The following is a 17,909-nucleotide window of genomic DNA, read 5'->3' as shown; positions in this document are numbered from 1 at the left end:
CTTCTATGCGCTGGCTTCCCTTTCTTTTAAGAGGTTCATGATCTCGAGAGAGAGAAAGGCAAGAAATCAATACCCATAAAGTGACGTGTTACAGAGGCGTGCACCAGGTCACAAGATTGTGTGTGCAGAGTGGGGATGTGGCCTTAGGAAACAGCCAGCATACTAAGGGCTGGCTAGTGAACAGCAACCCCAGACTACACTCCTAGGGACACACCACTGGCACGAGGCAAGTCAACTACGGGGATACAACGAAGTGGGAGGGAAAGGCATTCACCATGGCAGAAAGAGGCCTCGACATGATTTACGGACTTGGGTTTAGCCCTTTGGCTCCGCCTGTTCAGACAGGTGTTCTGTACCTCCCAGTGGTGTATGCAGAAAGTGTGCCTCATCCTCCACTTTGGGGTGAGACTTCACCCTCTTCCAGGGGCTACACTGACTCCAGATCCATCTGGTTTCCTTTGCTGCCTGCCTGTGCCCTCTGCGGTCTGTTTCTGAGAAGGTACTTCTATGAGGAACTGCTGATAGGAAAAAAACGCAACCCCTCATCCTATCCCGTGAGACCGCTAAGAACAAACATAAACCCCTTTTACATGGTGTTATCTTCAGGCGTTTGAAAACAGCAATCATATCCCTCCCTCCACTCCCCAGCCATCACTTCCCCGGACTAAATAGCCCCTTCTCTTATTCTCAGAGTGAAGTGACCTATTTTCAAGTCCACTCACCATTCTGATCACTTTTTTCTCACTTTCAGACTTGTGTGGACCCTTCTTAATATGTGAAACCACAATCAAACCTAATAAACCAAGTATAATCTGAGCACTACTGAGCAGAGTAGAAATATCACCTCCCTCATTTTCCAGCTCGTATTTCTAATAATACAACCAAAGATAGAGCTTGCTCTTTGGGCAGCCACAACATTAGGACAACGTTGAGTCCCACAAAGTGAAAGTGTTAGTTGCTCAGTTGTGTCTGACTCTTTGCAATCCCATGGACTGCAGTCCACTAGGCTCCTCTGTCCATGGGATTTTTCAGACAAGAATACTGGAGTGGGTTGCCATTCCCTTCTCCAGGGGATCTTCCGGACCCAGGGATCAAACCCAGTCTCCTGTGTTGCAGGCAGATTCTTTACCGTCTGAGCCACTAGGGAAGCCCCAGCTTATCATAAACTCAAATCCTAAGTTTTGTTTTCTATGTTGCTGCTAAGTCATACTTCTCTACCCTACATTTGTGCAGTTACTTTCTGGGCCAAAGTATAGAACCAGGCAGAAGCAGGTGAGTTAGCCTGTTTTCCTCTGGACTTTGGGCCCTGAGAAACCTCTCAGGGAGCCTTCCTCCTGGTTCCTCATGACGTGGGGCAGAGCTGGAGCCCCAGAATAAGTGGAAAGCTGGTAACAAAGACTCCAGTCTGCAGGAAGTCCAAGGGGCACTTAGACACAGGGCTGGAGGTCAGAGCAGAGGCAAAGGTGCTGAGTTTCCAGGACCCAGAGAGGCATGTGGGGACCAAGGTCCTCCGCAGCAGACCAGGCTTGGCTCAGCGTGGGGACGGGAGAAGGAGTCGGGATCCGTCCAACCAAACTGTGCGGCTCAGCTGGAGAAAGTGAGCAAACACCGTTAGAACAGCCAGCCCCTGAGTTCAGAGGAGAGCCCCATGCTCTGAGCTCAGCAACTCTGCCATCCCATTCCCTTCTCAATCTGCCCACCAAGACTCTTGGGCAGGCAGGCAGGGCAGCCCTTGAAAGGGTCTGCGGAAAGCCTCTTACAGACGCGGAACTAGACACGTGGGGGAGGGAGATAGCGCGGGGCTTTTGCCTCTCAAGGTGACTCTGGAGGAAAAAGCCAGACCCAGGAGCGGGGGACAGGAGGCTTCCCACAAAGCCACCCTGAGGTGCTTCTCACCACCTTGTTGCCCATCACACAAACCAGTGTCCAGCCAGTCCACAGAGCATCCTCCACACCCTCATGAATCAAGCTGAGGCGAAGGCAGATACTACTGCTGCTGCTGCGGGTCCGACTCTTTGCGACCCCATGGACTGTATGCTGCTGCTGCTAAGTCGCTTCAGCCGTGTCCAACCCTGTGCGACGCCATAGACAGCAGCCCACCAGGCTCCCCCATCCCTGGGATTCTCCAGGCAAGAACACTGGAGTGGGTTGCCATTTCCTTCTCCAGTGCATGAAAGTGAAAAGTCAAAGTGAAGTCGCTCGGTCGTGTCCAACTCTTACTGACCCCATGGACTGCAGCCTACCAGGCTCCTCCATCCATAGGATTTTCCAGGCAAGAGTACTAGAGTGGGGTGCCACTGCCTTCCCCAGTGGACTGTATAGTCCATGGAATTCTCCAGGCCAGAATACTGGAGTGGGTAGCCTTTCCCTTCTCCAGGGGATTTTCCCAACCCAGGGATTGAACCCAGGTCTCCTGCATTGCAGGCGGATTCTTTACCAATTGAGCTGTGAGGGAAGCCCCACTAATAAAGGGCAGGTGAGACTTTTCTGGCCATGTCAGCTAGGTTATCATTTGTTTCCATTTTTCTGAACAAATTTAGAGATCAAAAATGTCACCGTGGGGGAAAGAATCTGATGGGCAGAATTTGTGCATATTTTATGCCCTCCGTACCCATCCTTCCTTTCCCAATACCCCACATTTGGGGGCCAGCAGCCAGCCACCTGCCTCTAGTTCTTCCCGCAACCAGGGCAAGCTTCTTAACCAGAGGGGGAGGGCTCTCATTCAAGCCAGCTCATCTTTTCAGAGTCAGCTCAGATGGCACCTTCTCTCTGGGACTTTTCCTGAATCTCACAGACAAAAGTTGGCAGTTTCCTTCTGGGGGTACTCACAGTGTTTTTCTCAGCCTGTTTTTTCTGTCCATGTGTGTGTTTTGCTAAGTTGGGAGTTCCTCAAGGGTAAGCACAGTCCCTCACTCAGCTGGTACAGAATCATGCTGTTGTGGACGGAGGCAGGGAGAGAGAGAGTGAATGAATGAAACACAGGGCGGGAGGGGTGGACAGGGCACAGGGGTGTGTCATCTTGGTCATCTCTGCCTCTCTCTCTACATCACTAGTTGGGGAAAGGGAGAGCTGAGACTGTGATAAGGCGAACAGGGTTCAGCTGGCAGGGAGTTCAGGGGCCCTGATCGTCAAGGGGCGGAGCCCATAGACTTAAGATAATCCTCACCTGGAAAATCTGTTCCCCCCATCCCAGCGGAGCCTTCTCTTCTTCCAGAAAGAGTGTGGAACGCTCCAGAAATATGCAAGACCCTCCAGAGATGAGGAAGACAATCACAGAGTGTCTGTTCTAAAGAGTCCTTTAATGGAGGCTGGGGGATCCAAGTAGATTTGAATCTTAACCCTAGGCGTGAGACAGAAATTCTCCCCGCAGAGCCTGTTTCCCCATCTGTTTGGTAAGAGGCTTGAAGTGACTGATTGTCTAAAGAGGTTCTGAGCTGAGAGTATTCGGGTTCTAAGAAGGGCTGTGAGACAGTGCGGCCCTGCAGTATCCTATCAATCCGGCTCTTTAATTCCCCTCCTTTCCCTCTGCACCGGGAGACCTGCCTTGTAAACAAACGGAAGTCAGGCCAGGAGGCTCCGCAAAATACACCACCTCTGCTGCTGCTGCTAAGTCGCTTCAGTCGTGTCCGACTCTGTGCGACCCCATAGACGGCAGCCCACCAGGCTCCTCCATCCATGGGATTCTCCAGGCAAGAATACTGGAGTGGGTTTCCATTGCCTTCTCCGACACCACCTCTGAGGAGACTTCAACTCTCCTAACCTTCTCGGTGTGGAAAGGGGGAGAAGAGGGGAGAGGGGAGCAGGAACCAGGGAGGGGAGGAGGGGATCTTAAAACAATCAGGAGTTGATAGGCCAGCCGCCTTCATGTTTCCTGACGAGCTGGCTGGCTCTCCCTGCAGTTCCTCTTCCCAACTTCGCCTGACAAGGCTGTCTCTTCCCCACCCTCTGAAGTGAAAGAGAAACAGGTTGCAAAGCCTCTTGGATTATAAAGCCACTTACTCCTCTCAAGGAGCAGAGCAAACTCACTCTGTACTAAATGCCAGGAGAACACACTGGGTGGGATTCTCCTCAGACTCAAGGGTCCCTGGATGGGCTGACGGACCTCTGCTGGATTCCTGAAGTGCCCTGCATGGAGCTAGGACTCAGGGCACAGCAAAAGCTCTAAAAGTTCCAGAGATCAACCGGTCCCACAACTGTGTTTGTCCTGGAGTGCACATGAGTGCACGCGCACACAAACACACACACACACACACACACACACACACACACACACACACACAGTCTCTCCTAGCCAAAATAAGATCTGTGCTTCCCTTTCTTCCTTCCTTGCCCAGGTCTCTGGGAGCCCAGGACCTTCACAAACCGCGCTCCGACCACCATTCTCTGCAACCCAGAGACCTGCCCTCCCTTTTCTGGTGTTTACAGAACAATAAGAAAGCGAGGGTAGGTGCAGAAAGGCCGTGCCAGTCCAGGCCTCTGAGGGTGTGGGTGCCGAGAGGAGGAGCCGGCAGCCCAGACTTCTCCCCATTGGGCAGACTCCACAGGTAACACGAAGCTCGGCCAAGCGGTGCATAAATAAAGTGGGGGACTAGCACCACCTCCTTGAAAGGGGCCGAGTCCTACCTCTTCACCCTCGCCTTAGGAAACCGGCTCCTGTCTTTTGTATTGTCTGTGCTGAAAATTCAACTGAACCCCACCGTAACTCCAAAATTTTTCTTTCTGGTTAATTTTGCTCCCTGGTATGCCATCTCCCCTTTCCTCCGCTATCCTATGCTTAGAGTGACTCCTTGGGACTGAGCCCCACCTGCCCTCAGGACCCATTTCTGTTCTGCACGGGGCCTGCTCAGCTGGACACTTTATACAGTAAGTGCTTCTCATTTCTTATTCCCTGTCCTCAAATCTTAGGAGTCAACGAGCATTGCAAGACTCGGATTCCTCTTCTTCCTTTCATGCGTGTGAGTCTTTGGGCCTGTTCGTTAGTCGCTCAGTCATGTCCGACTCTTTGCAACCCCATAAACTAACCATCCAGGCTACTCCGTCCACGTATTCTCCAGGCAAGAATCCTGGAGTCTCTAGCCATTTTTTTGTTTGGAATTATCTTACCAGAAAAATCTATGCATTATTTTGAATCAAGCTCAAAAGGAGGCCTTGCTACCTGAAGGTACAGACACTCAGACGTTCAGGTGAGTCTGAATTCTCCGCATCTAGGGGGGGACTTTGGAAAACTAAAACCCAGAGGCTCCATCAGGAGAATCATTGGGCAAAAGAGAATAAAGTGAGCTGTGGAAAATGCCACAGTCACTAGAAGTTGAGCATCAACTTTCTCCAGGGCTAAAGGGACTGAGCCTGCTGCGTTTCTACCAAATCCCCAGTCAGTTCAGGGTTTTCTTGATCCCTGATTTCCAGGGATCTCAGTAAGTCTCCCTGATAATGGGAATAGGTGTGCTGAGCTGGGTGCTAATCAGTTAAGTTCCATGATTGCAGTTCTGTCTGGTTTCATGGAAATTTACCCAATTAAAGGAACAGGGGGCTGGCTGGCTTTGCAGCCTGGGCTGGAGGGTACAGCGCTAACAGGAGATTCTTCATTTCTTGGGTCCAAGTTGGTTTCATTAGGAAGTTATTTAAGGCACAGTCCTGAAGGCAGTTCGACAGCGCAGGAGGGGAGTCAGTGGATGAATGTACTCTATAACCAAATACATGTGTGGTTTGCTCCTCTGAGCAATCCCCACACTGCAAATGACCAAGGCAGAGGTCACTGGGACATCAAGTTGGTGATGCCGTACTGGGCAGAAGAATCTTGGCTGAGGGATGGGATCCAGAATGGGTCAAGGCTCTGGATACAGATTCTAGTTTATCTTTTCCCATCTCTGTCTCATAGCTACAGGTCTGTAGAGCAAGAAGAGGGTGATAAGGGAAGGGCCTGCCTTTTCTGGGCTCTCTGATATCAGTGCTACCTCCTATTTGCACAGCCTTTCACAGTTGAAGTGCTTTTACAGACTGTCGTCGATGGAGTAGCCACCATGGAGGTTAAGGAGCCCGTATGAGGGTGATGCTCTCTGCACACTCCGATTGAGGATTTGAAGACCTGATGGACCGTGCATGTTAGGAGGGGTAAGAGTGGGGTAAGGAGGATCTGAGGGAGTGGACTCATCCCTTGTGCTCTCTGAGTTGGGCTGAAATCCAGACAGAAAGCAAAGAATCCTTCCATCCCAGAACTATTTCCTCCCGTCATCTGCCATCATTTAGCAGGGCCAAACAGGTCGGTCCCCTTTCTCCTTTGACTAGGAAATGTTTCAAAGGCAGTGCAGAGGGACTATCAACTAGATCACTCACAAGTAGGGCACTCTTCTCTCTCATCATTGAGAACCCTGAGTGTTAAAAAAGAAGGTGGCTGGGGGAGGATGGGTCAGCCTCCCTCCTCCCAGTACTCAGATCTGCGCTCCCAGCCCACCCCAGGGTCCCCCTGACCAAGGAAAGCGTGGCCCTGCCTCAGTGGTAGCTGGAACCCCGGGCCCTGGTTGAAGAGCCTCTTTGAGATGCCCGGTGCCCAGGGGCTTGAAAGGAGGGGGAGGGGAGCCACATTCTAAGCCGCTACCTCCCTGCTTCGGGTCAGAACAAGCCCCAGGAAGAAAGTATTCCAAACAACAGGGTGGATCTGCCCTAACTCACCCAGTCTGCAAGTCGGTGCTGAGAACAGCCTTTTACGGGCTTACACGGAGCCCGGGGCATGTCTGGACGCAGCAAGGGAAGGGGTGGAGCAGGAACTACAGGGCAATGGGCGGATGGCATTTCTTTAGGAGGATGGAGAGCTCCCAGGGTTGCCATTCCCTTGGTGCAGTTCAGTCCCTGAGAGCAGGTGATGGCCTTCGTTCCCACATTCCCGCATCCTCGAGCCCCGAGAAGAAGATGTTAGAGGTGCCATTTCCAGGCAGGTTTGAGAAAGGATGTGAGGTCACCCAAAAGTGGCCAACCTAGCTGAGTTTATAGGAGCGAGACCAAGGACACTCGCCCTCCTGTGACCATCCCAGCCCCTGTGAATGTGCCTAGCCGCAGCTGGCTGCTCTTCTCCCTTTTTCACACCCACAAATGGGCCTGCAATGGGCTGTTCGTGCTCTTTGGACAGTGCATTCTGGAGAGGAACACCTCCACCCCTGCCTCTACCACCTGGGTAAGCAAGAGCACAGTAGGTTCAGAACAACCACCTTCTGCAGCCAGGACCAAGCTCGGCTATGGCACATGCAGGGGAACACAGACATGGGGAGGCCGGCCAGCATCCCCGCCAGGTAGACGCAGAGACATGTCCACGGGACTTGAGTGGAATAGCTGCTTCGAGGGAGACCAACAGCAAGGGCCCCAGCTCCTGCAGCACCATCCCCATCCCTCAGCACCCTCGGTGCGGCAGGCCTGGGGGGGAGCAGTTCTGGGTGAGCTGGTTCTCTCAGCTCCTGGAGGAAGTGATCCTGCGGAGGGTGTGAGTACTCGGGTCTCCCCCACCTCCCAAGTCTGTGATTCAAAGATCCTGCAGGCTTCCGGCCAAGCAACAGCCCTGTGGGCAGAGGCTGGGGTTGCCTCGTGGCCCACCCTCTGAGATCAAGACCTCAGATAGTCCATGTGCTTCTCTTGTCCTTCATTCCACCGGAGTCTGTCTCGTACCCAACCAGATTTCAGTGGAGTGAAGTTCAGGAGGCGTGGAACTGACACCGGAGCCGCCCGCAAAAGTAGGCCTGACTTGGAAAAGGAAAGGCTCAGTGAGAGGCGTGCGAGCTGCAGACACCTTGTGCGTGTGCCCGTCTGCACAGGGGCCTGGGCCAGCGGTGGACGGGGAAAGCACCACAGACGGGATCTGCCTGTTACTTCTAAATGGACATGGGTGTTTTCTGTAACTCACAAAAAGTAAACGTTGCCTGTCTCTGTGGCTCACGCTATTGCATGCGGATCCCCTGGCCTTCTAAGTCACTTCCCTTTTGGGCTAAAACAGAGTTGTGGGCTTGAACAACTAACACAACTCCCCCCTCCAACCTCCTTGGGTTCTCCAGACAGGTGGCTGGAACTCTATTTGCAGTCAGCAAGGAACCCTACTGCCTTCAGCCTCCCCGCAGTGCCAGCAGGGCCTGCAGAATGGGGTAAAAAAACTCTTAAGATTTTTAAAACCCATTTATATTGTAATAAAATAAATGTAAATAAGATTTAAGTGAAGGCAGATTGAAGATATCTGAGACACTATACAAGATATATCTCATAGAGTACAGATGTAAATTCTGTAAAGGTTAATGCACTTAAACACATTTGACACATAAAAATGTCAGGACCAACATTAATCATTTACCAATTGTAATTGCCTTTATATGGGTCTCTTCTCCCCAAGACACATGATTAAAACACCAGGCTTGGTGGAAATCTGGGAGGGAGGAAAAACAAATAATACTTCTCAGCTGCCAGGGTCTATGATTTGCTTTGATAGATTTAGCATTGATTTCATCGGGTTTACCATCCTGTGTAAATTTATTTTCTCTATCCACATCTCTCCTTTAAGGAGAAAAAAGGTTTGTGGGGAGGAGGGTGGGTCCCTTAATCCAAAGGAAGCCCCACCCAGTTACTGAGGAGATGCCCACGGCTTTCTGTGACTCACCCCTTCCTCAGGTAAATGGGGGCTTCCCAGGCGGCATTAGTGGTAAACAACTCACCTGCCCACGCAGGAGGAGTAAGAGACGCAGGTTCGATCCCTGGGTCAGGAAGATCCCCTGCAGGAGGGCATGGCAACCCACTCCAGGCAAAAGCCTGGAGAATCCCATGGACTGAGGAGCCTGGCAGGCTACAATCCATGGGGTCACAAAGAGTTGGACATGACCGAAGTGACTTAGTATTCATACACAAGTAAATGGGGGCTTCTCCAGGCAACCAATCTGCTAAAGCAGCAAAGTCTGAACAAAGCCTGGTTCTGACAAGACTTCAGAAAACCCGGTTTTCACTCCAGAATGTGCTCCAGATGGTAAAAGTCAATAGATGTCCCCTGGCCTGGCTGAGTGGTGTTTTCTCAGGAGGCTGCTATCAAGGAGACTCCGAGTTTGCAGATGGGTGCTTGTCACTTGGGTATCCAAGCCCCTCCCCCAGTCAGTGACCTCTGAGGGGAGGAGACTCTTCCCCTACCCCACCGATCGCTGGGACTCTGCTCCTCAGGAATAAAGAGCTCCCAGACTGGGGGCAGGAGCCAAGAGGAATAAGCATTTCTCCAAAACATTTTCCTGCTTCAAATTCAAACAGATTCAAAACCTCTTCCCTGTCCCCCTCACCCCTTCATTCTGAGGCCCACAGACAACCAAAGGGCCAGGAGGCCAAGCCACAGGCAGTTTTTGAAAACGTGTTTACCCGTAAAATTACGCAGTGACCGGGGGTGGGGATGGGGTCAGAGGACTCAGGGCTAATGAACCAGCAAATATCTTCCATTCAAGGCTCTGAAAGAAAAAGAGCACAAAGCCGGAGTGATGGGGCATTTTCATTTGCAGCTTGGTTTGAGCCCTACCACCTGGAATGCTTTTTAAAGGAAGCAAGATGGGGGGTGTGTGGGTGTGTGCACACGCGCTCATAGGGTCAACTGTAGATAGTGTGTGTGTGTGTGTGCGCGCGCGCACATGCACGCCCAGAGGGTCAACTGTCAAACACCACCCAGGACTCAGTGCTGTAGCTCTGTGTGATGCACTGTTGGGTTCCCGCAACCCAAGCCCCACTCAACGCCATCTTCGCTGCAGCCATGCAGGGTCTGAACTGCCCCCCCCCCCCCAATCCGTGCAGCACCGGCTAGATGGCGGATTCCCGTTCAGGAGGCTGAGCCAGCCCGGAGCAGCCTGCCAGGGAAGCCAGTGTGTGCTGTGAGCCGGCATGAACCACCCCATCCATCTTCCTCTTCCACCCCCCACTACTTTATGTCCCGTATCTTCACTGCAAAGCATGGCTCGCCACAATACAGCACAGAGAAAATGATTCAATCAAAATTCCCTTGCAACAACAACAAATAATATTGCCCTGCTTGCTTTATTCATGATCTTTTATTGAGGCGAAAGGCAAGTATCATTGAGCCAAACCTGAACAGACAAATATAGACAACATGGGTAATTTCCTATTTCGTGCTAATGGTATACACTGTAGATACAACCTGAGAGGAGTAAATTACAAACCTATCAATAATACATCGCACCCGGGCTCCGGTTTCCCAGTTCACGAGAAAATGTGTATTGGCAGAGGGCTCTCCAAATAGTAAAAGCCATGCATATAATGAGATGGAAGCTACACGCTCCCCTAGGATGGTAGTCTGGTCTTTATCAAGGTCCTTTATGGAAGAAATTCCCCACGTTGAAATATCCTAAAGCCAGGGCCAGATGAGTTGTCCAGGTGAAGCTTCAATCTCAGAATAAGCCACAATCTGGGCCTCTGTTTGCCAGACGGCTCAGAGACCTGCATCCCTTTGGACGCCTCGGGTCTATGGTAAATGTCCAGGGTCTGCGGGGTGACCTACGACAGTGGCTGGAGGTCTGCAGATGACCCCACTGCAGACGGCAGTGTCAGAGGGAGAAGTCACCTGGCTTCAGAGCTCTCACGCTGACCCTAACCCTGACCCTGTGTGTGGTCCCCCAAAAGAAAGGAAGAAGGAAGGGAGGAGGATAGCGGGCAAGGAGCCAACCACCCGCAAAAGATACGAGATTTATTCTGAAATTTTAAATGTCCCCAGTTCCTAAAAGTCAGTGAATCCAAATTCCCTTCTTCCTCCCCGTTTCCTACCACCCGTAGAGGCGAATGACAATTTTATTTGAAAGTAAGGAGGAACTTTCTGTCAAAGTAATACTGCTACCATGGACAAATTAAATTACTGTTTACAAGAGGGCTAGTCCGTGCTGCAGTCACACACTAATTCCCATCTTTGACCTCCCCTGATTAAGGAAATAGTGAGGGATCAGACCAGAGGGGCCAATCAGGTCCCTACCTCCCTTATCTCTCTCTTTTTTTAAAATCAGACCCTGAAGGAAAGAGCCCACAAAAGGATGAGAGCCTGTCAGTGACTTGCAGGCAAAACGAAAACAGTGCAGCCAGCAGCCTCAAACTCAAGCTCAGAAATGGGAAGGGCTGGCCAGACATCAGTTCATTAGTGGAACTAAAAGCTACCTAGACTGCAGGGAACTGACAAGGCTTTCTGGAGAGACACACTTAGGCATCAAAGAAAAATAATGCAAAAGATTCCCTTTGTCTGGAGGCAAGAAGCAGTTTCTAGAAGACCTGTCACAGTCTCCCCCCTCCTCCCCGCAACGCCTCTGTGGTCAGTCACTCAGTCATGTCCAACTCCTTGAGACCCCATGGACTGTAGCCCTCCAGGCTCCTCTCTCTGTCCACGGAATTTTCCAGGCAAGAATACTGGAGTGGACCGACACATCCTCCTCCAGGGGATTTTCCCGATCCAGGGATCGAACCCATGATTCCTGAAGCTTTTGCACTGGAAGGTGGACCCTCCTCCGCTGCATCGCCTGGGAAGCCCTCCATCCCTCTTCAGTTCCTTTTTCCCATCTCGACGGGTGAAGCAGGCCATTTCTCCTTCATGCATTTCAGATAGCAGGGCTGGGTGGGACACCCGGTGGAGAACAGGGGAATTACACTCATACTGGCTCTCAAGCATCACTAGGTCTAGGGAGACTTGTGCACCCTCTGGGATCATGGGAAATAACAAGGCAAGCAGCTCCCCAGGGTATGTGGCACTGAAGTGGACTTTAAATACAGTAGCAGTTGGGTAGACACCCACCTACACTTCTGCTATGTTCAACTGTATCAGGAAAGAATTTGGCTAGGAATAAATATAAGTAACTGGAATCTATAAACAAACATACACTATGATGTGCACTACAACTCCCTCATTATTTAAACTTCATTATTTTAAAAGTCATGTTTAAAGGAGATATCATCCCAGAGGCCTCATCATGCTGAACAGCTGGGAGAAGTTCCCCAAAAGATAATCGATGGATGAGAAACTCTCACCAAAGATAATCGAACATTGACTGCTCAAGCTAATACGATTTCTTATTTGCACACAAGTGTATTGCCTGGCCGGAGAAGGTAATGGCACCCCACTCCAGTTCTCTTGCCTGGAAAATCCCACGGATGGAGGAGCCTGGTAGGCTGCAGTCCATGGGGTCGCTAAGAGTCAGACACGACTGAGTGACTTCACTTTCACGCATTGGAGAAGGAAACGGCAACCCACTCCAGTGTTCTTGCCTGGAGAATCCCAGGGACGGGGGAGCCTGGTGGGCTGCCGTCTAGGGGTCGCATAGCGTCGGACACGACTGAAGCGACTTAGCAGCAGCAGCAGCAGCATTGCCTGACAGCAGGCAGCAGTTTGCCAGTATGTGAAGTAGTTAAGAGGGGTCAGATTAGATCCAGTGCCAATTTGAGCTGGCCAGGGAACTTCGGGCCAGTTACTTAACCTCTCTAAGACCCAGTTTCCCTATCTGTCAAGTGGAAGTAATAGTAATAATGTCAAGTACTTCCTAAGGGCCGGGCATTGCATGCTTGGTGTGTATTAAATCATTTAACGTTTCCAAGCATCTTATAAGTTACGATTGATATTTCAGTTTTTATCATCATAAAACTGAAACAGAGAGAGGGTAAGGGACTTGCCCAAGGCTACCAGTTGGTGAGCAGCAGAGATGAGCTCCAAGCCAGACTCCCTGGCCCTAAAGTCCACATACAGGATTCTTTTACTCTCTCCCATATCTTAGAGCTGGAGTGAAGATGAGATAGGATAACACATGCAAAGCCTTCAGCAAGTACCCAGTAGAATCTAAAGAATCAAAAACAGTGTTTATTATTGTCATAACAAGACAATAATGATATCAAGACAAGTACCTTTGAGACGCTTACCCAGTGTTCACCAACCAGGAATAAGTAACCGGCGCATCTTTAGCTGCCAGCAACCCAGTGTTGAGTTTTCTGTGCAATTTAGTCTCAACTACGATCCACCTCAGCTTCTAGAACATTTCTCTCTTCCTCCAGCACCTTCATTTTCAGGGAGTTTTCCATTTTTAGCTTCATATTCAGTGCATGTGTCATACCATAGGGACCTTGAGCATTTTTCTCTTTTGCAAAATAGGCGTGGCATAAATCAGAAGTAGCCGTTTTTCCACGTTAAGTGGCCTTTCAAATTTTCACTCTTTTCCCAAGGGCAGGTGCAAGGTACAAGCGAAGAAGAAGCTGGTGAAGAGCTAATAAAGAAAAGAGCGGTTTTAACTCCCAAGAAAGTGGAGCATTCAAGAGATGAATCAAGAACGAAATCAGGAAATAGCAAACAGATCATCAGCGAGGGGACTGCAATGGCTCTGAACTCAGTACCCTGAAGCTGAGGTTTAAGGAGAGGCTTCGAGCAGAAGCCAGGCTGTGGAGATTGCAGTAGAGAGAATACAGCTCTAACAGAAAGTGTGCCATGTCCCACCCCCACCCCGCCAGGCAGCTGGGCTCCTTCCCCAAGGGTTTTCAGAGACAGAAGTGGGGCTGTTACACCATTCAGACCGGACCTGCCAGGCGCCTGGCTCTCAGGTCACCGTACCCTTCTAGGTCGCCATGTCTTTCTCCAGGGGATCTTCCCCACCCAGAGACTGAACCTGCATCTCCTGGGTCTCCTGCATTGTAGGCAGATTCTTTACCCACTGAACCACCTGAGAGCCCCCCAGAGGGCCCAGCTGACCTCAGAGGATGAGGGTCCTGGCTGGAGACTGCCTACCTGGTAGGTGCCAGCACTGGGAAGGGTCTCACCTGCAGCTGGACAAAGGACAGGCTAAAAGAGAAATGGAAATGTTTACAAAAGGAGTTCCTTTTGTCTCCTTACCTTACCCCAGATCATTTGCTTTCTAAGAAAGAGAGCCTGGAACAAAGAAAATGTCCCTTTTTATAACATAACCATATCAATTACATTTCATTGCTACACCGTTATGGCACATTGTGTTATAATCCAAATGTTAATGGCCTCACCTCAAAAGCCTCCTGCACTCCCCTTTGCCCTCCTGACAACCTGGCTTTCAGCTAAGTCAGTTTATCTACTGCTATTTGGTCCACAGTCCTTCCTTCTTCAGTCAAGCCCATGACAATAATGGCAGCAACTTTCCTGGGCCCCTCCAAGAGGGCTCTATTAAACAAGTCCTGCGTCTTGGGGGTTAATTTCCAATGTTTCTATGGATTAATAAACCAGCAGTGCTTCTTTAACTTGAGTGTGTACACAAGTCACTGGGAATCTTGTCAAAATGATTCAGCAGATGTGGGGTAGGGCCTGAGAGTCTGCATTTTTAACAAGCTCCCGGGATGCTGCTGTGGCACCAGGACTACACTTTGAGTAGCAAAGAACCGGAGGGCTTGAGAGCCAAAGCCAGTTCCCCCCACACCGTGCCTGCCCTCCGTGCAGCATAGGGCTAGGACCTCTGGTCTTTCCTCTGCTCCTTTTCCTCTGGTCTTTCCTCTGCTCCTTTTCCTCTGGTCTTTCTTTCAAGTCACTGGCACCTTAGCCATTCTGGGGAGATGTGAGAGGCACAGAGGGCAAGAGGGTGGTTCGGGCTTGTCATGGCACTCCAGGCTCTGACATGTGATCAGGAAGTTGGTGTCTTTTCTGGGCCTAAGAATGGCCCATGTGATCCCAATTTGAAGAACTCACAGCAGTTCAGAATAGCAATCGTACCTCCAGTGTCTAATATATGGGCTTCTCAGGTGGCGCTAGTGGTAAAGAACCTGCCTGCCATTGAAGGAGGACATGGGTGGGTAAGATCCCTTGGAGGAGGGCATGGCAACCCACTCCAGTATCGTTGCCTGGAGAATCCCATGGACAGAGGAGCCTGGTGGGCTACAGTCCATAGGGTTGCAAAGAGTCAGACACGACTGGAACAACTTAGCATACAATGCCTAATATATAAGGTACATTGTTATAAATAAAATCTTTGAGACTCAGGAACCACAAGGAAACGATTTCAAGGATCTTGGCCTGTGACCAGTGACCTGGAACTAGGAGCCATGAGTATACTTTGGCTGCCAGAAAACTCAGAGCTAAACTTAGTGAGCAGTTTTGAAGATGGAGGAAGAGAGAATTCGGGTAATTTACCGAAGATCAAGACTCTTGGCCAGGGCTTGAACTGACCTAGTCATCCTGCCTTGTAGTCAAGTGTTACTTTCAACAAGCTACTCTACTGCTGTGTTAAGAACCGTTGCTGACTTACCATGTAGACTTATCAACACCGTGAACCTCAATGTCTCAATACAGTTTTTTTGTAATATGGATACCATAGAGCTGATAAAATTCAAAAATGAAATATTTAATATCACATGTATTTATAAATGTATACCTATAATATTGAGCTATGTTCTCACTGTTTACTGGAGAAAATAATACCACAGATAAATGACCATTCTGAGCAGTACTATGTTGGCTCATGAAGTCAATGACCGGGTGGAAAGAACTCAAGCTGAAGCAGGACAGATATGGGTTCAAATCCAGAGTCTGGGCTTCCCTGGTGGCTCAGATGGTAAAGAACCCACCTGCAATGCAGGAGACCCGGGTTCAATCCCTGGGTCAGGAAGATCCCCTGGACAAGGGAATGGCTACCGTACTCCAGTATTCTTGCCTGGAGTATCCCATGGACAGAGGAACCTGGTGGGCTACAGTCCATGGGGTTGCACAGAGTTGGACACGACTGAGCAACAAACACTTTCACACCAGCGTCTGTGACCTTAATAAAATAGTAGACCTATTTGTGCTTCAACTGACAAAAAAAAATTACAAAGTAAATCATGTTCTTTATCCCTCAAGGTCATTGTAGGTACAAAAAACACTCAGTGAATGATAAATAAGAATAGGAATATATTTTTTTTTTAATCCCACTGGTTGTAAGTCACAGAGAGAGTAAATGAAAGACAGCAGGACCAGGAGAGCTGAAGAGAAGCAGCGAGGTCATAGCCAGAGGAAATTAAAGACAGAAAAAGTAGGAGCCTGAAACCCAACGGGCAAGTCGGATCCAGATGGATGGTGGAGGGGTATCTCGGCAGAGGGAAGACACACCAATCATCAGACCAATCAGGGACCAATCATCAGAACAAAGTCGTGGTTCAGCAGACCAAGCACACACAATGCAGGAGTTCAGGAGCCAAAGTGAGACTATGAGTTGGAAAGCCAGACAAGTTGGTGGGAAAGAGACACTCACCCCTAGAAACGTGCACAAGAGGCTAGGGGTTGACCTTGCTGGAGGCAAGTGTCTGGTCCAGTCAGGAGCCCCTCAGTGCTTTCCATGAGGGTGTAGACAGCTCCAAGCTGGCAGATAAGGGCAGCGAAGTAGCAGAAGTCACCACATACGGCTGGGCTGCAAGGAGAATATTGGGGCGACCACCAATAGCGGATTCTGACACAGCACTACTAACATACTCCTGACCCACTTTCATTTTGTCCAAAGATGCCCTTCCAAATTGAGTCTTTCATTGAGAAGACTTGCTCCCAGATATGATTTGAGTAGGGAACATAGCTGCATGCAAACTAAGAGGTTAGAGAGGACCTGTTTTACACCCTCACTCTACACTGAGAAGCAAAGCCTCCTACTTTGTATTCACATTCTGCATTCTGGATAAACTGTCAGGTACCTCTGCCAGATTTTTATGGATAATTAGAAGGTTGCAAGAAGCAGATGTTATGAAACTATCTGTGACTAGTTCTTAATGGTGGATGACAAGAACTCAGCACCCTTTCTTAATTACATAAGACATAGTGAGTAGCATAGAAAAAAACAGAGGGAGAAGTTGTCAAAGCCTGACAAGGTATCAAATGGTTAATCACCCACATTGAACCTGAACACTTCTTTACTACGTAATTCGGAACACAGATCCCCCAGCTGAATAATTCTATAAGGTGTGCATTCTCCTATGTTTTAATAACTAAAAATACCATTTCAGGTTTTAGTAACTAACATATGAACTCCTGCATAAAATAGGTGAATTTGCTGGTTAAAACTTCCCTGACAAGAAAATTTGCATTTTATTAAATATAGATACAGTTTTGCTGCATCAGATCACATTCAGTGGGATAAAAAGACACAGTGCCTAGAAAAGTGGGCTCTTGTCCCATGAGGATGACGTCTACAGTGAAAATGCTTTTGAGACCTTGCTCTGTAGTAGGCATGGTGTAAGCTTATGGCCAGGCAGCCTCTCGGCCCTCAGTCGTTCTTGTTCATTGTTCAGTCGCTCAGTCATGTCTCACTCTTTGCAACCCCATGGACTGCAGCACGCTAGGCTTCTCTGTCCATCACCAACTCCCGGAGTTTGCTCAAACTCATGTCCATTCTGTTGAAGATGCCAGCCATCCATCTCAACCCTCAGTAGGTGGGCATTATGCTATCCCCGTTTTTTAGAAAAGGAAACTAGTAATAATCATAACAATGACAACCACAGAAGCCACACCAGCTACAACTCTTGGCGGTTACCAAGTATTTATAATGTCTTCATGTTACATACATCATTTATTTAATAGGGCTAGCACCATAGTGATTTTTACTTATGGTTTTTCCAGTGGTCGTGTATGGATGCAAGAGTTGGACTATGAAGAAAGCTGAGCACCGAAGAATTGATGCTTTTGAACTGTGGTGTTGGAGAAGACTCTTGAGAGTCCCTTGGACTGCAAGGAGATCCAACCAGTCCATTCTGAAGGAGATCAGACCTGGGATTTCTTTGGAAGGAATGATGCTAAAGCTGAAACTCCAGTACTTTGGCCACCTCATGCGAAGAGTTGACTCGTTGGAAAAGACTCTGATGGTGGGAGGGATTGGGGGCAGGAGGAGAAGGGGACGACAGAGGATGAGTTGGTGGGAAGTTTTGGATTCAGTTCAGTTCAGTTCAGTTCAGTCTCTCAGGGTCTT

The sequence above is a fragment of the Bos indicus genome, chromosome 16 (genome assembly GCF_029378745.1).
Source record: "Bos indicus isolate NIAB-ARS_2022 breed Sahiwal x Tharparkar chromosome 16, NIAB-ARS_B.indTharparkar_mat_pri_1.0, whole genome shotgun sequence".
Lineage (NCBI taxonomy): Eukaryota > Metazoa > Chordata > Mammalia > Artiodactyla > Bovidae > Bos > Bos indicus.
The sequence above is the reverse complement of the archived record's forward strand: the minus strand, read 5'-3'. Positions refer to the sequence as shown.